The sequence below is a fragment of the Homalodisca vitripennis genome, chromosome 2 (genome assembly GCF_021130785.1).
Source record: "Homalodisca vitripennis isolate AUS2020 chromosome 2, UT_GWSS_2.1, whole genome shotgun sequence".
Taxonomy (NCBI): domain Eukaryota; kingdom Metazoa; phylum Arthropoda; class Insecta; order Hemiptera; family Cicadellidae; genus Homalodisca; species Homalodisca vitripennis.
This window is the reverse complement of record NC_060208.1, coordinates 198,514,861-198,538,974: the sequence shown is the minus strand read 5'-3', so window position 1 is coordinate 198,538,974 and position 24,114 is coordinate 198,514,861.

The following is a 24,114-nucleotide window of genomic DNA, read 5'->3' as shown; positions in this document are numbered from 1 at the left end:
TTCTAAGGATTTTTATCAAAATTTGATAAAAATCAGCACAATTTATGGTTAAACAGCCTTTGATTCTTCTATTTAAAGAAGAAAAATTTGTTTAACTAACACTTTGAAAAGTGGAGAATTTTACTAGAATTTTACACAAATCAGCACAAATTGTAGTAAAACAGCTGTAGATTCTTCTATTTATTATAGAAAAATCTGTAAACTAAGACTTAAAATTATTGAAAAAATAGTATAGTTATAGTAATAAAAGTACTTTTATTACTATATTGGTTTGTAGGGGGTAATTTAAATTCTATAATACTATTTTTTCAATATTTTTTTCTTTAACTTTTCCAAGATTTTTCATTAAGATTTTAATATATTTACAACAGAATTTTCGAGAAATATCGTTCACATTATCAACTTTAAAGCTAAAAATTCGCAATAATTAGAGAAATTCAGTAGATTTTCAGGATTTTTCAAAAAAACTCTAGTATATATGCACCTTAAGAGCTGTGGTTTTGACCCTAAAAACACGTTTTTAGGGTCAAAACCCCGGTTTTTTGTGTATTTTGGAAGTATAGTGTTGATTTTTCACCTTAAAAGTGTAGAAGTATTAATTTTTTTCTATGTAAATGGCACTATTACAAGAGTTGAATAAGGTTGGTGATTTAACATTCAAAGAATACAAGAAATTAATAGAATTAGAAGAAAATAAGAAATACAAAATTTTGAATCTGGAGAAAATGAAAGATAAATTCGGGTTTACAATAATTGCCGAGTTGGAAGATTATAAAGTACACTTACCGAACAGATTTTTGACTGTTTTGGATGAAAAAAAGATTAAAGAATTGAACAAAAATGAAAAATTACACTTGGTTGTTACTGGAAAGAAGACTATTAAAGATAAAGACTGTGTTACAATTAACTTTGTAGAATAAAGATTTCGAAGATTTCTGGATTTTTTCATTAAAACAGCTTAAGAAATTAGAAGCCTACAATGAACAGTAAAACAGCTATAGATTCGGTTATTTAACATTCGTGGTTTCCTGTTAGATTTCTTAGATTTGTTTATGGTTCAATGGACAGTATTTTACATTCGTGGTTTCCTGTTAGATTTCTTAGATTTGTTTATGGTTCAATGGACAGTATTTTACATTGATTTTCTGACTGTCCCAAAAGTGCGCCAGAATCGGCATATTCATATCTACTTATATATATATATATGGAGTATATAAGGTATCGAGTAATTCTTATTTCTGAAAATTAATTTTAGGTAAATGGAATTACGAAATATGTAACAAAACTCGAGTTTAAATCAAACAAATAAATATTAACATTCAGAAAACTTTCAGCTGAACGTTTAAATTATTCCCTCATTTCAAGGGGTAGTTAGTGCGTTGATCTTATCTTGTAAATATTATAGGAACATGTTTATAAGAAATTGTGAACAACACGATCGAAGAATAGTTGCGCCCAAATTTATTTCATCAAATAGAAATGTTAATTTTACCATTATTTATTCTCCTTGCTGACTTCGTAACACGTATGAAGATATTCCACGGTATATTCTTGTGAATAAGCTAGTTTATATTTGCTAAATATTAGTCACGGTCTTCTCCATAAATTAATATTTCTAGTACGGGCTCAATTATAATAACATTCATAATTAAATCCACGAAAGATAAGCTGACTTACATACAATGAATAGTTTAAATTATATATTTAAACGAATTAAAAATTAATTTTGTTTATGAAAGACATCAGTAATATTTAAATTTGTATGTTTTTCAATAGAATATTAAAAGTTAAATTAAATAGTTAATGAAAGATTAAGCAATGACTGCTCTGATTCTGTAACAAGGTATCTCTAATTATCTTTAATCAAAATGTGTATCTAACGCTGTTCTACCAGGTACAACTATATGATGTGTTTTCGATCTCATACTTCACTGGGTAAAAGTTGTAATGCAATTCAGTCACTCCTAAATCATTATTTTTGTATTTATTAAAATGTATCTACATCAAGCTTTAAGCATGAGGTGTACAAATTTAAAAATATATTATAGAAAGGTTATCTCTGTCAAACAATTGTGTATTCTACCAGACAAGTTTGGACGGCGAGGCTCTCTCGGACGGCCTTTGACTGCACTACTGGTTATTATATTATAACAATTATTATAAACTTCTAACATTTTAAAATCGTGTCATTATCTGCCAGTCGGTGAGATAACTCTTGATAAAAAGGTCCTAGAGACTTGAAACTTGGCACATAGATTCTTCTTGGTCCAAAAAAGCATTTGTTCAGTTTGGACTCAAAAGGTTAAAGGGCAGTTTGTCCATCTGTCTATCCGTTATTGTGACATGTTTTATAAAAAAAGGTCCTAGAGACTTGAAACTTGGCACATGGATTCTTCTTGATCCAAAAAAGCACACTGTTGAGTTTCGACTCTAAAGGCAAAGGGCAGTTTGCCCGTTTATCCATCTGTTATTGTGAAATTATTTTATAAAAAAGGCCCTACAGACTTGAAACTTGGCACATGGATTCTTCTTGATCTAAAAAAGCACCCTGTTGAGTTTGGACTCAAAAGTTAAAGGGCAGTTTGTCCGTTTATCCATCTGTTAGTGTGAAATTATTTTATAAAAAAGGTCCTAGAGGCTTGAAACTTGGGACATGGATTCTTCTTGATCTAAAAAGCACCCTGTTGAGTTTGGACTCAAAAGGTAAAGGGCAGTTTGTCCGTTTATCCATCTGTTAGTGTGAAATTATTTTATAAAAAAGGTCCTACAGACTTGAAACTTGGCACCTGGATTCCTCTTGGTCCTAAGGTAAAAGGGCAGACTGTCCATAAATATACCCAACTGTACGCTGTCTTTCAATACGTTCTGTTGGGTTCCTCGATAGTCCGTTGCATCGGTTTATTATTAAAAAATAAATGAAAATTATGCGATATTGAATCTCTTTTAAAAATAAAAAGCAGCCCCGTTTTTTAATTGTGAATTTAAAAATTTTTAAACTTCGCAAATACTGTTAATTTGTAAATAAATTAATTTCACCCAGTAAAACTAACCGAGAATGAAGGCGAAGTAACGAGATGAGAGTGTAACACAAAACGTCGTGGGTAAGTGACAAGGGCAATCTAATTTTATCAGACTGTACCTGGGCGTCTTCACATAGACAATTTACTCCGAGACAGCACACAATTTCATTTCTTAATAGTGCGTTGTGTATTTCCTAGTTCATTTGTATTTTTTAAGTGTGTCACGAAACAATGTTGGCCACATAAACAAATTTATATTATAATTAAGTTTTAGAATTATCACTGAAATAATATGAAATAAACTTTTAAAGATTTGATCCTATTTTTAATATCCCGGCATAAAGACCTACTTTAATGTATCAAATTGTATTACATATTATATATATATATATATATATATATATATATATATATATATATATATATATATAATTGTTCTTATCAAAATCAAAATCTTAGACTTGGTTTTGAACATTTTACTAAAGCAAAAATGACACTTGTTTCAGCATTATAACCTCTTTAACCAAATATAAAAATAAATAAATGAGCATTTGCACTGTGAAATGTTTCAAACTTATTTTGAACTGAATTTTAGTTACAGAGATCATTTTCATAATTTTTGTATTTTGTCACAATTAAACTAAAAATTGTAAAAAAAAACATGGACTTTATCTTGTCCTTTAGATCTGAAATCAGTTGTTTATTCCTTCCAATCATTATATAACCAGACATGTTCACACCACTGCGTACTGCATTTGTAATCACTATTTTTGTTGTTAGCCGTTAGATAGTGAACGGTCAGGTCGTTTCGGAGCATCAAACATTTGATAATTGAATGATGTAAATTCCCTTGGAATATTACATGCTGACTAGTGGTGTTTATATAACCAGACATGTTCACACCGCTGCCTACTGCATTTGTAATCACTATTTCTGTTGTTAGCCGTTGGATAGTGAGCAGTTAAGTCGTTTCGGAGCATGACAAAAATTCTTGTGGAATTTTACACAGTGAAAAGTGGTATTTACATACTTTTATTCGCTTTATTCACCACAATGTAAGAGAATCCGTAGTAAAAAATTCTTAACTGAGGAGTATTTTACAATTGCTTAGATAACATGCGACCTCAGGAGTGCTGGTTTTATTATGAAAGCTTGACAGTTTTATGTGTCTCCATACATTAGAGGCAGACTCAGAGCAACACAATTGTTACAGTGTCTTTACAAAGTGTAAACAAGCAACAACACTGGAGATTGCTTTCAAGCTACTCCTTTTGTTAATACTTTTAAAATTACATTACAAGTTTAGCATCCAGAGCATGCACTGCCGTGGTACCATGTTCTTTTAAGTTTGTTCAAAAACTTCTTTTCATTTTCATGATTAATGTCTTTATTTATGGCTGCTTAAAAATGAAAGAAACAGCACTAGTGTAAATTATGTGTTCTAGTTCAACATCTATTTTGATTTATTTGTTTTCTAACCAACAGAGAAACGTTCGCAGGATAAAATAAAATGTAAATGGTTTTTTGTAGAGCTTCACTCACTTTGAGGTACGGAATCTTGACATATTGCGACCCTAAAGTTCTTTCCACTGAAATCGGCCTTTTATCGAATAAACTATAATTTGAATACGCAAGTAACGAACCATATTAACCAATATAAACGTTATCAACATACAATTCTGTATTTTGTGATGTACCACAACTGGCAGAATGTCAACTAATCATCAAGACCAATCAGCCATCAAGTGTATTTTCTTGTAGCCTCTTAAAATGTACAGAGAACAAATTCCTATAACCATGTTTGTTATAAAGTGATCTATTTATAACTGGAATTGCACGTTGTTCCAGTTCTATACCGAGAGTTCCAGTTCTTTACAGGACATAATGTTCCCTACATAATGTAACATATCTCCAATTTCAATAATAAAATAAACAATACTGTAACTCATTTTCAACATCTTCACAATCCGGTAACTTCCATAGGTTGTAAAATGTACTCTTGAAATGTAAACAATTCATTAGACCAATCTCGTTCCCATAATGTCACTTCACTTTACAGATTAGCTAGTCAATACTACTGAATAACTCAGAAGAGTACACAATTGCTTATTGGTTACTAACATGCAACATTTCTGTAACACTTCGATATGATGTTAAACTAAAATTATTTTAACTTATTTCGTGTTTAACCACTGCAGACACTTTGAGTCTACGAAATTTACAAACTGTGTCGAGTGTGAAGACAATTAGCCTACATGTGTGCAGCTGTTCTGTTGTTTAACAATTAATATTTATTTTGGGCACGATATTAGCACTTGAACAAATTAGCGACAGTTTTTGTGATAATCACAGGTAAACGAGACAGTGGTGACTAAGCGAGAATTACAAGTATAACGTTTTTCATATTAAAAACACAGAGCATTTCATTATAATTTTTCATTACAATTTTATTTTTATCACAAGATATTCTAAATCAATTTCAGTTTGAAAATAATATTGGCCATTTTTCATTATTTTTTTATTTATTTCATTATACTTCTAAATCCCATTACACCTTATCACCGTAAACCTTTAAATTAATTGCATAACAATAAATCATACATTACAACTGGGAAGAACTTATAGCAAACGAAATGTTACGATATAATTTTGCTAAGAATATATCTTCAACTAGTGTAACTTGTTATGCTAAAAGTAGATACAATACACCAGACGAAAGAGTAGTACAGTAGTCCGAGAAGTATATTTTGATGTCGGATATCCGCAATCCGGTTGAAATATGACAATGTATACATGAACCTTGCATAGACGTGAGCTTGTTACCTTATGACTTCCTGCAACTTGACTTTGAATGTGGCTGCTCGGCATCCGCTCATCTATTTGTCAAAGCGTTTCCTCTAAACCCCTAAACCCACTAAATTGTGAGTATTTTCGTCACAAGAAAAATCTGTGTGTAGATAAACCTCTCTGTGTGTGTTCAGATACTTTACTTTAAAAATAAACTACAACACAATGGACTTATACGATAGTCTAGTTGTTAATATGATTAAACTGGACGTTTGTATTTAGCTGCATCTCAAGTTTAGACGAGAAAATATGGCAATATTATAAGACGTCTTTGATTAATACAAATTTAAGAATTCTCACTCCAGGGAAAGGCGGCACGGAGAGGTGGACTGTTACCTCAGAGGTCACTGTTACAGGTGGACTGTTACCTCACCCATTTCCTCACAGGTAACTGTTATAGATGGACGGTTACCTCACCCATTTCCTCACAGGTAACTGTTATAGATGGACTGTTACCTCACCCTTTTCCTTACATGTAACTGTTATGGATGGACTGTAATCTCACCCATTTCCTCACAGGTCACCGCTACAGGTGGACTGTTACCTCACCCATTTCCTCACAGGTCACCGCTACAGATAGAATGTTACCTCACCTATTTCCTCATAGGTCACCGCTACAGGTGGGCTGTTAACTCACCCATTTCCTAACAGGTCATGGCTATAGGTGGGCTGTTACATCACCCATTTCCTCACGGGTCACCGCTACAGATAGAATGTTACCTCACCCATTTCCTCATAGGTCACCGCTACAGGTGGGCTGTTACCTCGTCCATTTCTTCATGGGCCACCGCTACAGATAGAATGTTACCTCACCCATTTCCTCATAGGTCGCCGCTACAGGTGGGCTGTTATCTCACCTATTTCCTTACAGGTAAAGGCTACAGGTAGAATTTTACCTCACACATTTCCTCATAGGTCACCGATAAAGGTGGACTGTTACCTCACCCATTCCCTTACAGGTAACGGCTACATGTAGAATGTTACCTCACCCATTTCCTTACAGGTAACGGCTACAGGTGGGCTGTTAACTCACCCATTTCCTAACAGTTCATGGCTATAGGTGGGCTGTTACCTCACCCATTTCCTCATAGGTCGGCGCTATAGGTGGACTGTTACCCCACCCATTCCCTCACACGTCACCGATATAGGTGGACTGTTACCTCACCCATTTCCTTACAAGTAACAGCTACAGGAAGAATGTTACCTCACCCATTTCCTCATAGGTTACCGATAAAGGTGGACTGTTACCTTTCCCATTTCCTCACAGGTCACCGCTACAGGTGGACTGTTACCTCACCCATTTCCTTACAGGTCACGGCTACAGGTGGACTGTTACCTCACCCATTTCTTCACAGGCCACGCCTTCGTCAGTTCGTATTTGCATCTGATGCGCAAAGCCGGTTCACGGGACTGTATTTATTGCCCAGGCATTCTCAATGACGCGGAAATCTATTTTGCTGCGCGCGTTGGGAAAGGTCTCGCTTGGAGGTCACTCGGTACATTCTCGGTGTGCGGGTGAGGACAACTGGGGTTGCAGTTTACAAATTTTTAAGGGTAACTCCGATTAAAGAAGGCTGATGTAGACCGAGAATCGAACGACTTGAATATGAAATAACTCCGTGGCTGTAAGCCAAATTTAGGCCTGGTGTTACGTCCCGGTATTACCTTATCTTACACGTAATAACCATAAGCTCATATAGACATTATTTTATTGTTAGAGAGTAGACTTGATGCAGTTATAAACTTTATGGGTGACATCTATAGTATCTATAGTATAGCTTTCACATCCAGACAAGAATAGAAGTAGGCCTTCCACGAACCAAAGGATGTAAGTTCAGGACTGTACCTCACAATTCGTGGGAAGAGCGATACTTTCATCTCTTCAAATGAGTCCAGTTCGGAACTCGCTAGTGTAGAGAGCAACAGCTCTCCACATTTCATATAGTTTAGGACAGAGAGCAGCAACTTTCTGTCAATCATACCACAATATAAAGTCCACTAAAAATCACTATAGTTTTTGTCAATAGCATAGTACAAATCACATTACAAAGTTACCGAAGTGTTTTATTTATATACAACTAATATTCCAATACTCAAAACGTAACACACGCGTCGCACCACCTAGCCTAAAATATTGTAAAATCATTCCCAGATTATATCCCTAAAGAGTAGAGAAGGTTTTTAGTCGGTAACCCGTGGGTTCCACCCCACGGCTTAGAGAAGTGCCACACTACGGGGTGGCCACATGTGAGTATTAAGCATTTCTCTGCTTCCCTCTCAAAAACAAAGGACAAGTAAGTCATGAAATATATCACAAATTATATTTTTACCACTGATTATCACAGTGTATTAATAAAGAATCAGAATTGTATTTTGTTAGGACAAGAAGCTGACAAACCTCTCGTTGCACTCACTTGTGAGGACATTTAATCTTGCTTTCAGTGTGACAGGGCATTCAGGACGGGTAAGGGTGGGGATAAGAGCCGCCTTGTCGAGATCTCATGAGGAGGGATAGCGATCATTAAATCTCAGTCATGTCACTTTAGAGTAAGAGGAGGCTAGCTCTGTTCCAACATCCTTAGTCAAAGCGGACAGGAGACAGACCTCCTCTATCTCCATCCTAGCAACAGCCTTTAACCCCGAGGGATCCCCACGCACTCCAACAGCCATCCTCCACAGCAGACTAGACATATCAACCAACCGTAATATCTCGACAATTGCGGTTAGTGATGTGACACGTGTGGATATCTATAAGTAATTTTAAGCCCATTTGTAAGTTACACATCATGTAAATTCAACTGGAAGATTTTATGGTCTTTTTAAATAACTCAAATCGACTATTTTCATTTGAATGGAAAACATAAATTACAAAAAACGAAGATCTCACTGGAAGACAGTTCACAGCGTGGTTCTACCGTCAGCCTACAAACCACTGCATCACTAGCGAACTCTGTTGACTGATTCTAACACTAATCTCAGTAAGGTGTCTAGGTATGAGTTATCTTTGAGCTACAGGATTTTGTAAATGGAACTGTTAACTTACCTGTTAGCTCAGGCGTTTTCTTCTTCTTTCATAATCAATCAAAGAGGATATCCTTAATAGGAATAGTAGATTCTCATATCACGAAATCTATGGAACTTAAATACTTACACAAAAAGTATACAGCTTATCCAATTAGTTCCAATTGTCTTTAATTGCCTCGACAAAGTAACATGGGTTGAACCTACATGAAAACAACGCTTAACCCATGGTTACAGGTACCACAGGACTCATTAATCGGATTGGCAATATACCTAAAGTTAAACTAATTAATCTCGAAATCGAATACCAAGATAAAATTAAAGCCATGGTTACAGGTACCACAGGATTCATTAATCTGATTGGCAATATCCCTAACGTTAAACTAAATTATCAAGAAATCGAATACCAAGACAAAACTAAAACCATGGTTACAGGTATTACAGAACTCATTAATTGCAATTAGTTGCATGGATTGGCAACATCTCTTACGATAAACTAAATTATCATCAAATCGAATACCAAAACAAAACTAAAACCATGATTTTAGGTACCTTAGGACTCATTAATCGGATTGGCAACGTCTCTAACGTTAAACTAAATTATCACCAAATCTAATACCAAGACAAAAGTAAAACTACGGTTGCAGTTACCACAGGACTCATTCATCGGGTTGGCAATATCCCTAATGTTAAACTATATAATCACCAAATCGATTATCAAGACAAAACTAAAACCATGGTTGTAGTTATCACAGGACTCATTCATCGGGTTGGCAATATCCCTTATGTTAAACTATATAATCACCAAATCGATTATCAAGACAAAACTAAAACCATGGTTGTAGGTACCTTAGGACTCATTAATCGGATTGGCAACGTCTCTAACGTTAAACTAAATTATCACCAAATCGAATACCAAGACAAAACTAAAACCATGGTTGTAGGTACCTTAGGACTCATTAATCGGATTGGCAACGTCTCTAACGTTAAACTAAATTATCACCAAATCTAATACCAAGACAAAAGTAAAACTACGGTTGCAGTTACCACAGGACTCATTCATCGGGTTGGCAATATCCCTAATGTTAAACTATATAATCACCAAATCGATTATCAAGACAAAACTAAAACCATGGTTGTAGTTATCACAGGACTCATTCATCGGGTTGGCAATATCCCTAATGTTAAACTATATAATCACCAAATCGATTATCAAGACAAAACTAAAACCATGGTTGTAGGTACCTTAGGACTCATTAATCGGATTGGCAACGTCTCTAACGTTAAACTAAATTATCACCAAATCGAATACCAAGACAAAACTAAAACCATGGCTGTAGGTACCTTAGGACTCATTAATCGGATTGGCAATATCCTTAACGTGAAACTAAATAATCACGAAATCGAATATCAAGACAAAACTAAAACCACGGTTGTAGGTACCTTAGGACTCATTAATCGGATTGGCAATATCCCTAATGTTAAACTATATAATCACCAAATAGATTATCAAGACAAAACTAAAACCATGGTTGTAGGTATCTTAGGACTCATTAATCGGATTGGCAATATCCCTAACGTGAAACTAAATAATCACGAAATCGAATATCAAGACAAAACTAAAACCATGGTTTTAGTTATCACAGTACTCATTAATCGGATTGGCAATATCCCTAATGTTAAACTATATAATCACCAAATCGATTATCAAGATAAAACCATGGTTGTAGGTACCACAGGGTTTTTTAAAGTTATGCTTATGTTAAGACTCTTGTGCTTACACATTTTGGGATGGTGTGAATGAAGGATTGAATGAGTGAGTTTACATATTATAATATGTATAATCACGTTTTATAATGTATTAATAATTAATTGGATTGATCAATTTAATTTATTGGCGTTCATTACAGTGTATAGTTCAGTTTAATATACCATTTGTATATAATGTTCTTCAGTTTGCAATTAAATGTTGGAAATGAAAAAGAAAAATGTCTTTATTAGAGGCGAAGTTAGGGCTATAAAGTCCTCTCTACCAATTAACCTCAAATGGTATGAGTATTGTTTATACAAGGGTGTGTAATATTTCGAGGTTGAGCGGAAGGAATGGCTAAAACAGTCCAAAAATCCATCCCAAAATAAATATATCTTTAAACTCAATTCATTAAAAACTATATGATATACTTTAATATATTAATTTATTACATGAATTATTGCAAAGGATTAAGAATTACTTATGAGTTCGTCTTCTTACACTTTAAATACAATCAAATTTTAAAACGAAACGAGAGTTGAATATTTGTGAAAAATGGAAGAGTTGAACGCTGTCACGTCCTTCTCCACAATAACAATTCATCTCACTGAATACTCGTCACTCAACTGACTGGTTTTATCAGTGAAAACCACAACAGTCTGGACAAGGAGTCGTGCTGCCAATAAATCCGTGTTACATAATATTCTTCTACTTACACTTTAAATACAATCAAATTTCAAAACGAAACGAGAGTTGAATATTTTTGACAAATGGAAGAGCTGAACGCGGTCACGTCCTTCTCCACAATAACATTTCATCACACTAAATACTCGAAGTGACTTGCTTTATCAGTGAAAACCACAACAGTCTGGGCAAGGAGTCGTGCTACCAATAAATCCGTGTTATCTAAACGCGTTACATTATATTCTTCTACTTACACTTTAAATACACTCAAATTTAAAAACGAAATGACAGTTGAATATTTGTGCCAAATGGAAGAGCTGAACGCTGTCACGCCCTTCTCCACAATAACAATATATCGCACGAATACTCGTCACTCAACTGACTTGTTCTATCAGTGAAAACCACAACAGTCTGGACAAGGAGTCGTGCTGCCAATAAATAAGTGTTGTTTAGACGTGTTGCATTATATCGGGTTATTTATTTTTGAATTAAATAATTAATACAATTTATAATTACCATTGTCTTTGAAAAGTGGGGACTTTTACAAATTAACGTAAAATGTAATAGAAATCAAACTCGAATAATTACTTTTTTAACAAAATTATAAATGGGACACCAAAACACTTGAAAAGCAATCGTTGTGTATTAAAAGACAATACAAATGTAAAACATATAAGGTGTACAAATGTATTACAATAGTGATGTATACAATACAAGGTTGTTAGTTACTATTATATACATGGGTTTTATGCCCTGTTCAGCATTACTACGTATATATCTTATGTTATGTTATGACGACGTCTCGACACAGCAATACGAGTTGCTTACAATATCAAAAGATGTATCGTACATATTTGTACAGCGATTTAGTAGGTACGTTTTGTCTCAATATTCTGATGTAATTCTACGCTATTGACATAGCCGATTCAGCGTTTATAACGGAGAAAACAATGTTTATCTGTTTCAGCGTAAACACATTCGGCGAAAATCGCTTTGTTTGCGTCGGTAACCGCTCGCTTACAAATTGCCGCTAATTTCATCTGCAGTATCGGATCGAATTATCAGGCGGATTATACGACATTATAGTTCTGCCTATTTTGTGTACAATTGAACAGCCTGTGTTATTAATGTTTAGCGATAAAATTATAGGAAGGCTATTAACGTTAGCTGACTTCTTTCTGTACGTAATACTTTACGTTACTTATATCTTTTACATGGAGTCAGAAATCTCATTCACGCTAAAGCTCTTTTTTGTTCAAAAAAAGGTAAAAACTGTCAAATCACGTATTGGAAAAAATTAGACTTGAGTTAATTACTGCAACTTGTAAAACTATTTACCTTTCCATCAATTTTAATTTTGGAGTCATTATACTTTTAAAGGAAAGTTTGCACGTTTTTCAGGACATTTTAGTCCAAACAGACTTTTTAACTGTATAATACGTACAATTCAGCACCCTGAGACATGAAAATGGCAGTTCAATTCAAGAGAAATCTGAAATTGTTTTTATTAATATTTGTTTTTGTAGTTTTAATACTTAATGATCGCAACTATCTGTACCACGACGTTTGTTAATGTAAAACTGTTTTGTTTGTTGAAATAAATTTTGGAATTTGAAATTTAAAAATTAATTATTCATCTGTCGTAGTTTTGACAACCTTCACTCATGTTTTACCACACCAAAATGTAATTGTTAGGGATCCTAGTCCAATAGTTTTCATTATCTCACCTAAATGGTTTTACCGTATTTTTTGTTAACAAGCTAAATTAAACCTTAAATGAAACACTTACTATTAGTGTTAATTTACTTTATTGTTAATATTACGTTATTGTCTAATATCAGTATTGTACAATATTGTTAAACGCTAAGAAATATTGTAAGTTTAACCAGTTAAATTATTACTGCAAGCGACCAGCTTCATTTCCGTATTAATTTTTTTGGCAGAGGAAGTGTAAATAATGCATGATTTCACGAAGGCTTGGTCTTAGCGTACCCAAGCAAACTAGTGTGGGGCTCTCCTACAGGTGGGTTCCTGAAGGCATATCCACTAAATAAAACATACCTTACTTTTCTTGGACCAGCCTGGGAATGGTGTTCTCAATACTTTGGACTAGGCCGTTTACTTGAGCATTATTCAAGCTTCCATCTGGTTTCCATGTTTCCTACTTTAGTTGTTCATGATCTAGGTCCACCTTTTCGACCTTATGATTTTTTCCACGTATTTGACCATATACATCCAGCATTCCTGTCCTCGGAGCATAACTCCAATGATAGTCTGCGGTTGAAGATCTTCTTCCTGCAACTGTGTCAAGCTCTCTTCTTTCTTCTCCCCATCGTTTGCAACTAAAGAAGGTATGTTCAACATCATCCCAATCTGAATCCAAAACTCAAGCGATCAACTTGTGTTCACTATTTCAACTTACAAAACTACTTACTTTTCCATAAATTTTCATTGGAGTCAGTATATTTTAAAGAAAGGTCTGTACGTTTTTCAGATCTTACAACCCATACATTAAACTAGAAACAATAGGCATTAAAGTATAAACTTTTTTCAAATCATACTTTCTTAACTATATAAAACTTGTTAGTTTCCATCCAAGTGCCATGAGGCATAAACATGATTTCGTTCAAATTAAGATAAATTTAATAAAGATTGAATGATAATTATTTTTATATAGTGAAGTTAGTATGTAAGTCAATAATAATTTGCCACATGCTTACCCTCATGAAGGCTCTTGGGCACCAGATGGAGAGGATCTTGATAACACAATCAGATAACAATCCTGAACACACTGTGGTCTATTATTGAAACATGTAATAACGGCAAATATCTGAAATATAATCCTTTCAAACCATTCATCGTCAGTAATAAACATAAAAAAAATAATTGAAAAATATTTACTTGCTAAAACAAAATGATATCATACTAAGCAAGACAAACTGAATCCAAGACGTCATTTCAAGGTTAAGGATAACCAGATGCTACAAGTGGCGGCGATCCCATTTACTTGACAAATTTCAAGCAATTTCACAGCTTTCCACTAATAGGCTAATCTGTACCAACACCACTAACAGCTCTTTTCAGAATGGTATGTTTTTATATGAGTTATTCATCGCTATTTACTCAGTTTAAAAATTAGTTCTTTTTTGTAGAACAATGTGTACTATATAATATGGTAATATTGTTTAGTTAAGCTATTTAAAGTTTTTACGACCTGTTGGCTCCCCACTAAGACCAAAATTGGACTCAGTATATATATATATATATATATATATATATATATATATAATATATAAGCTTTACATTTTGCATGAAACTTTATGTCTTCAAGAATGAGTTATATGTTCCGTATTTTTCATGTCAAGTTCTTTTTTGTATGATTGTCTGTCTGTCTATCTGTCATATGATATCTCGGGACTGAAACGAGCTCTAGATTTGAACATTTGCATGCAATCTGAGGAAAGCCTGTTGCGACACCATACGTAAATAACCGTGGGAAATGTAGTGTAAATACAAACCTTATCATATTAGATAAGATAAAATATTAAATTAATTTGATTTACACTTTTCTTTTGTTGACAATCTTTAGGCGACGACAACACTGGTCCGCCTACTCAACCATATACGAGTAACTGAAAGTTGTCTGGCGGCCATTTTTATTTTTGTTGTTTTAACAAAAGAGCAATGCACAAACCGTTGCCACTCATTGCTATAAGAGTCGCTTATATCGCATGGTATTATTCGTGAGTATCCAAGTGTCCTTTTATTATGTTATATGTTATTTTATTTAAAACTATCAATTGTGAAAAAATGCAATCATAAGTACCTAAGCCACATGCTAAATTACACTTTTTTAAATTCTGAAACTAAAAATAATGGAGGAAAAAGTTCAAGATTTAACATTGTTGTTGTGAACACTCAAGGTCGATTCACCGCCGCAGACTCGTAAAGTGACGCTGTCAGTCGACTAATTAATCCAATTTTATCCTTTTCGCTATTTCCTTAATTTTGTCCTTTAAACTGATGGCCCATTATCGCGACAAAATTGAGTAAACATAGCTGCCAAATGTGGATTTAATTATTCAAGTTGAGTAAATTTAGTTAATGTAAAATTAAAATTTCCCCGTCTCAGTGAAGTTTTTAACACAGGGTCAGTGTTTGCTGTAAAAATGGTAAGAAATCGTTGTCCATAAAGTTATAACAAATATTCAGACATTTTGATCGCTCAATATGATACAAAGATACAGAGGACAACAGTAGAAAATTATTAGTATTTAAACACTGTTACACTGTTAAGTGGAAACAATGTTTAATATAACAAACTCGCAAAACAATTGTTTATAATATTGCTATCTTCAACATTGAAATGACGTGTATAAACTGATAGAAACGTTTTGCTATACTTACGATTAGATGTCTGTAAAAATCCTCCACGTCAAACAAAAATGTACTAAAACTGCTTTACCTAACTTTAGTAAACTTCATAATGCATTTGTAAGACAGTGTTTTTGACATAAAACACATAAATTACTAGGAAATATTTTTAAACTAGACTTTTTTTGGATTTAAAACCAAAGTTCTTTTAGAAATGAGTTTTTAATCTGGTTAAAATACAATAATTTATAAATACTCAAGTACTAACTTTGAAATTATTGTAAATTTAGGACTAAAGAACGCGGTTTAAATAATTAAACTATAGAAAAATGCAATTATTAGGTTTCCCAGACATTCGAATGCATTATCATAGTATGTATACAAAAATAAACTCATTTGGTTTCATAAAAATACTAATATTAGAATGAATGTTTGTTATATTATCTTATATACGAAAAGTAACATGTTGATAAAATTCCAAGAAATTACCTCACTTCCACATTCTGGTGGTAAAATTTCCTCCTGATGAATAAAACCTGGTTTTGCATAATTGTTTCACACTATCGGTGTATAATAACCAAATTATAATCAATATTATTTGTTAGTTTTTACAGTTAGTCATATGTAAAAATATATTATGCCTTCACCAAGTTCATTTCAGGGAAAAACTTTGATATTTAAGTAAAAATAGTTAATTAAAACTTTTTGGCCAAAGTTACTGACCGGATCAAAGGAGTTTAATGAAGTTGGATAAGAACAAAGTTGAACTGAAACTTAGTTTGAGCTTAAAATTTCTTTTTATCTTTATCAATTAGTTAAAAACGTACCGCTATAAATTACCAGTCCACTTTGTTGTTTCTTCTAATACTTTAAAAAGATACCATCTATTTTCTTTCATCGACGTTTCTGCAGTACTTAATATACTTAATTTTCTTATATCGTAAAATCAGTGTGAGGTCACGTTTGTAAACAGCCGACACATACACTTAGCCATTTGTAATTAAACCTTGGCTCAGGGTAGTAATAATTTACTGGTTCAATACTCAATAAAATGTTCAAAAGCTTTACATACGAACAAAGACCGCTGTATCATACAGTACGAACAACTTACAGTATCATAATAGGCTATATAAGTACGAAAAGTGAGTATTTCATTAAGCGGATTTACCATACTATAATATGCAAGCAAAATGAAAATAATTGTGTTGAAATGTTACAAATTTATACAGTCAGGAGCATAATACTCTTTAAATAACATTCAAAGATTCGATAAAACCGGATACAGCGCCGTTATGCTTATCTGCATCAATCTAAACTTGAAATAGAAAAAGAACTAATGCGTGAATTATATAACTTATGCTAACCTCATTCAATAATGATATAAATAAAAATAAACCTATTTGAAAAGCACGTAGAATATTTAATAGTAAAATTAAAGAAGGATAGGTACAAAATATTTAGATTGTAAAAAGAAAGTAATTTGAGCCAACACCCCGGATTTTTCACGATGGTGCCCAAAATGCAACATAAGAAAATTACTACCAAATTTATCCGTTCTATAAATAATTTTACTTATTATAATCCTTTGAAATATATAATGAATAATACATATTTTATAAGCAGCAAAATATTACTGCCGTGTTGTTATAACATTACGTCTACAAACGATAACGAACGGAATTGTGAAATATCAATAGTTACATTGTACAGAAGTGAATATTATTTTTACATGTTTATGTGTAAAAGGTATTGTAGTCTCTATTAAAGTATGAGTTAAAAACCAATGTATTTAATATCCCTTGCCAGCGAAGTAATTTAGTGGCACCATTAAATACCAAGAATCAAAGCATTTATTCGTTCAAAAAACATTTGACAAGTTATGAATAGGTTACTATTGTAATTAAATCATTAAAGTACTTGTACGATAAATTTGTATTTTTAATGTTATAAGTGAAATTTAAATTGTTCAAAAACTCATCTGGCGGTGTCTTCATTCTTGAAGCTATGAAGTGAAGTATGAAGCTCTTGAATGTGTGATGTGGTGAAGTCTTGAAGAAGGTAGTAAAGATATAAACAGGCTAGGGTGGTTGACAGCTGAATAGACTTTTTAAATGGTATGAATGTGTTGAAGACGGTACAGCAGAAATGTGGGCCGCAGTGGTTTGTGATAAGCCACTTCCTTGTCCTTATCGTTGTGTTGCTTTGTTGTAATACTGTTGTAAGTAAATCTTTCGTAGACTATCTTAGAGTGTCACTTGTAAGAAATTTCTTAAAGCACTGTGTCTTATTGATGATTTCTCTGGAGGAAAATGTAATGCCAATGAGTCTTGGATGATTTCTAAGGAGTTTTGATGATTTTCAAAGCTAATTTTACAAAATTTTCTCATTCCAATGTACCAGCACTTTTCAAAGCACAATTTACCACAAAAATGTCAAAGCCTCTTGTAAAATATCTTCTAAAACATCTCTTCAAGCACTAAACAACTAGTTACTGCTGAGGCTTGGGTTGGACACAACTGAGGTGTGGTCACTTCGCTACTTCTTGAGTAGTTTTGCCACCATATAGCACTAAAATACACTAAAAATTGCTTCATTTTGCAATAATTTTGAAATAATTTAAAATATAATTTTAAAAGTGTTTACAATGATGCTTTTTTAAAATTAGAAATTGTACTGTTTCCTTGTTTGTATGACTGATAATTTGTTAAAATTAAGTTCTATTGGCATATAATTTAGATTGTATTGCCTAAAGTTATTGTTAGAAATTTACGTAAAATGAATAAATTTTCTAAAAACTGTGTTGCCCCTCTGTTTCTCAAAACCGGAATATTAATATAATTTAATACTTACTGTTGAAAATGAGAGAATTTTATATAAATTGTTACTAGGTCACTTTTGGTTCCAGGAATAATTTGTCAAAATAGAGTATTTGTTCATACAACTTAGATTGTTTAGCCTCCAATTTGGCCCCGAAAGTCTGCCAGGAACCTTAAATTGTGTGTGTGTGTGTGTGTGTGTGTGTGTTTTAGATACTTAATTTTTAGGCTGGTTAAACACAAAACAAACATGCTATTATAAACCACAACATGGAGATAAACCGATTGCGGCCTCTTAATTAATGTATCTTGACACGGTGTATTTATAAATTGTACTGTAAATAAACCTCTAAATCTGTAACAAACAAAATCTAAGAAAAAGCAAATTTAACAAATATCGTTTTATTTCTCTTAGTTTAACCCTGAATAAGAGTAAAGAACGACACGAGGTTCTCACATTCCGCGGAACCTGACGTGTCGGGACTTGACATCTGTCAGCTGTAAGAAAAGCATCAAGAAAACACCAGGTCGTTCTGAACATCTTGCTTACATATGTTACTCTTCGTCTTGTCACTTTAAATTCTTGTTTTGTGAGTGATATGAGCACGTTTTGTTGAATCACTAATACATCGTTTTTTTTAAATAAAATAAGTCAACTTAGTTTACAACACTTACTTTACTCCATTTTTGCGACTGATATTGGTTTTAAACCTAAAATTGGTGTAATTGTCTGGCTATTTTACTGAAACCTTTGAGTATTGGACTGTAATTAGTGATATAATTTGTATAAATTGTTCTAATTCACAGCATATCGAAAGCTTTACTGCCTTATATATCCCAAAAACGTCATAGTTGGTTTTCTTTCTAATCTTAACCAAGCACATTTAAAAACTTACATTTTAATAATGTTTTTATTCACAAAATCTTTTGAAAATTCTAGTGTTCTTTCCTTACAACCTTAAAATTATATTAATTTATTAGGCTATCTTCATCTCAACTTTTTATGACGATGGTGCTTAGAAATGTAGTGTTTGTCATTATCTATATAAATTTGGAAAAAACAGATTTCGTATTTCTGAAGGCGAAGAATAAGCAAGTACAGTAAGCTAGGTTGATTCCCATTATTTTTATTTTTTTTTAGTGAGGGAATAATGCCAGTAGCTTCTCACACTGCGAGACACATGATGTGTTCAGTCATGTCAGCAGCTGTTGGACAAGTATCAAGGAAACAACACCCTCTAGCATACCTTATTTCGTCAAATGAGTAGAATTGTTTTCACTTTCTTTTCCGTTATCATTAAATACTATTTCATTCAGCTCGGATACACTTAATCAGTAATATACCAAAGCAATTAAATTTGAGCCAGGGACGGGAAGAACTCAATTATTCATCCCTTTTAGTTTATAAAGCCTCATTAAAACTTTTTTTAGCTCACACCCTTTTTGCGATTTCTACTGCATTTTACATCTTAAATTGGTGCTTGTTAGTAACTAATTCAATGAAATGTTTGACTAAAGAATTATATATTAAGAATGAAAATTAAAATTAATAAATAAATTTTTATTTTACTTTAAATAAAATTGAGTTTAAATCAAATAATAGGATTTTCAATTGAATGGAGCTCTTGCAGAGGTGTCTGCCACTATTGAGGATGTTAATTGTTGATATTTTTGCAGCAAACTGACAGGGCAGAGTGCTTAATTAGCGGCACAGCCACAGGCCATTAAATATAGCTCAAGTGGAATAAGCTGTCCCACACAATTGAGCTAGTTAAGGTGCTTTACGATTAATACTTACTTCTATATTCCAACAAATTCACTGCTTATACAATATGCAATAGAGTACATTGACTTAATCTGCAATGTTGTTTTAATAGTAATAAACGAATAATATGTTTGACAGTAGATAGTTGACAGACACTTCTTCCGAGTCATGTTATTCACTATTATTCGTTAGTGGGATACTAATGAAAGATACTTCATTATATTTCCCTCTCAATGTGGATTGAACCTACCGTGAGTTGTGCCCTATAAAAAATTTTAAAGGTCGAACACGTTTATGACTTTAATTTTGGGTTTTAGAATTATGAGAGGTGACTCTTTGTAAGTATATGATCAATATGAATCTGAATTCTTCCATGTTTGTTTGTATATTATCATATTTCCAATAATTTCATTGATGAATTAAAAAAAGTTTGATTATGTTTTCTAAATGACAGACAATAGTATAATAACTTTATTGAAAACTAAAAGAAAGAGTCTGTATGCCTACTACGTACGTCTTTAAAAAAGATACCTGCAATAATTATACTGTCGAAAATACGGATAAACTTTATGTAGTTAACATTAAACTACGAAGGTCGTATCAAGATGACCATCACTACCATTTGTTTTTATATTTTATTAGTTTGAAGCTCTCAAGAATTCTATTCTTGATAATCAAAGTTGAGTACAAAATATAATGAACAATTTCACAAATAGATACTTTATCTAAAACACAAGTTAATACTTTCTATTTCTTACTGTAGTGCGTTTTCACACACACCGACATTACCGTGCCGGATAATTCTGAATAGTCCAGTCAAGTCTGCTTGTATGAGTCCGAGAGTTAACATGCGGTATCTTGTCTTTTTTTGCTTCTGTGTTTGAGCAGAAAGTACAGAAAACTAGAGTTAACTGAGTTCCCCTCCTTATAATTAAGCATACCCAGGAGGCAGTTTCTAGTTATACACCTTTCTGATAAATTAAGAGGTGACAATATTTTATTATGCAATTTTTTCGGTATGATTCGTTACCTCGTTTGTCCCAAAAATTAGATCGTGATTCCGCAAGTTCAATTGAAGACACATCATATTTAAAATTCCCCCTAACTCGCCACTGCAGACATGGGACAAATGTAACTGCCAACACTGAAGAGAATAGAGAAGCCGCCTCCCCGGTTTGTATAGAGCCGGACTGAATTCTCGACCCCCGAAATCCGGGCCGGTAAATTTGCTGGATCGGATATAGTGTGAACTTCTACAAGTAATAACACTGCTTCCTGTACCGGAACCGTATCGGATCTGGTTTAGTCGGTATGTGTGAAAACGCCCTTACACGAAGTTAATTTTGCACGTCCTCAACCAAGTTTGTGCCACTGCAACTTGGCTTTAAGTTCACTAAGTAAACTGTCCAAATGTGTTAAGAATGTATTTAAGTAAACATCTCTACAGAACAACGTCTGTACTGTATCAAGACTTTATTATCGCTACTGAGAACATAAAAACCTGAGTTCTAACAAGCTGATAATGAAGCGAGATAACATTTTAATGATAAATACAACTTTAATTGTGATATTTTGTATGAGAATATTGCTTAGGTTTTTAGAGGATTTTTGTACTTTCATTTTCTTTTGAAAGAAAAATTTATATATATTAATATTCAAAGTATGAAATTATTTTGACACGTAAATGATGAAATATTTGAATGTTAACCAAATTATAACAACTTCACTGTGGCTCTATAATGAGGGATATTGAGTTCTCTTAATATTATATGCTGCACAAAAGAGTCTGCCGCAAAGTGTGTTAAACACTGTTTTCATCACTCTACTGTATGGTAATGCGCTACTTTCCAATACAGCACAGTTCTGGGGAAATTATCGTTTTCCTCGTAGCTGTCAGCTGATTTTCACTCTTTCAAACATTACTTTCCCTATGTAAACTTCTCTTTCTCTGTATAAACAATTCTCGGTTTGGCCAATCAAATTTTGTGTTTGTTCCAAGTTTGAGTGGCATTGCAGACGGACAGACACTCGTGTCATAATAATATTCTATAAAGGTTTGTTATTTAACAATATATAAACATCTCTCTAGACTAAAAACCCCTCTTAGATTATTAGCGAATCTTTTCGCTTAAATAGAACAACGACGTCCTGTTTCGAGGCCAAATTAAGTATAATTTTAAAACTTCTGATGGGAGAAAAGTAATGGGAAAAACACAACTTAATTTCACAACACTAGCAACCTCTTCTTTTAATGTCGTGTTCTTTGCTATTTATACAGAAATTGAAGTAAAGTTTCTAGTGGACACACACACACACACACACACACACACACACACACACACACACACACACACACACACACACACACACACACACACACACACACACACACACACATACAGTATTCATACATACATATATATATGGGCTGGCCTAGTCGTAGTGGATTTTTTCCAGCTATCTGTATTCCATACAGGTATTATAGTTATAAAGAATCAAAATCTATTAATTCGTGATTATTTGCTTACAAATCGATGATAAATTTGCTTATTTTTAAATTTAATTTTTTAGGGTTGTACTCATTGGCAGAAGGGTTAACAGAGCCAGTAAGATTGTGTGATTTAGTTCCATATGTCTTAGAATTAAAATCCTGAAGTTAAACTTCTTGGCACAGATATTTATGAAACTGAAAAAAATAATATCCTTTAGCAGTATAACGAACATTGCACTGCCAGAAACGGAGATTAGGAAAAGGATTTGAAATATTCGTTATAATGATTGTTCATCTAGAAACTAATTCTTTCCCTCTCAAATTGGGATATTATGGGGGTATTGATATAGCACACATATACTGACATTTCCACGAAGCGGTCAGTTATATTATGTGGAAGAGAGAAAGGTGGAGGCAATAGCAGTGACCAGAACAAGGGCTGACCGATGGTTTGGGGTTACAAAACCCAACAAAGTTTGTAACACTAACCTCTCCACAACAGAACTTCAGTCACAGTCACCCACAATCTGTAACACGTTGTACTTACACTTCCATAACTTTATTTGGCGTTTAGTAGCTTTATTTACCATAAAGAGGTTATGTCATCGTTTTGAATTGTATTTTTAGTCAATAAAGTTGACTTTCGATAGTGCTATTGTACTTGTGTTTGAATTTTTAAGTTTTACACATTTTTAGTGTTACTCTAGAAATAGCCTCCCACCTGTTACTATGAAGATCTTGCCTGTGAGAGACATTGAACAGTGAGAGGAGATTTTTAGATAACAATTTATTTTTTTTTTTACTTATTATCAGCATAAAATTGGTTTATAATTTTTAGCATAGCTAAAGATAAACACAAATTGCCAATAAGTTTTAAAAATAAACTAATAAACCAAACTGTACCAATTAAGAAATAGTTATATATTCAGCAAAGGTCAGTGAACTTAGACTAAAAATTCAATAATAAGTACGGGTAAAAATTGTTAATCATCTAAACATAAATCAACTAAACAGTATGCCCGGTTAATGAGGTAGCATTTAAGGGAAGCTTTAAATGCATCTATGGAATTCTCAGTTTAGATTTGGAGGCCATTTATTATAGATTTTGAGAGCCGAGTAATAAGGAGGGTGCTCGAATAGTTTTGATCGTTGTATGGGGTATTGTAGGATATCAGTTAGTATCTGATGTTATAAAGGTGCAATACTAGATATTTTTGAAGAGTTGTTATTAGTTTTAAATGGTAATATGGTTTCTAGGATATACAAAGATGTTAAAATAAAACTCTTATGGGTTTTAAAAAGTTGGAGTTGTTATTAGTTTAAAATACTAATGCGGTTTCTAAATA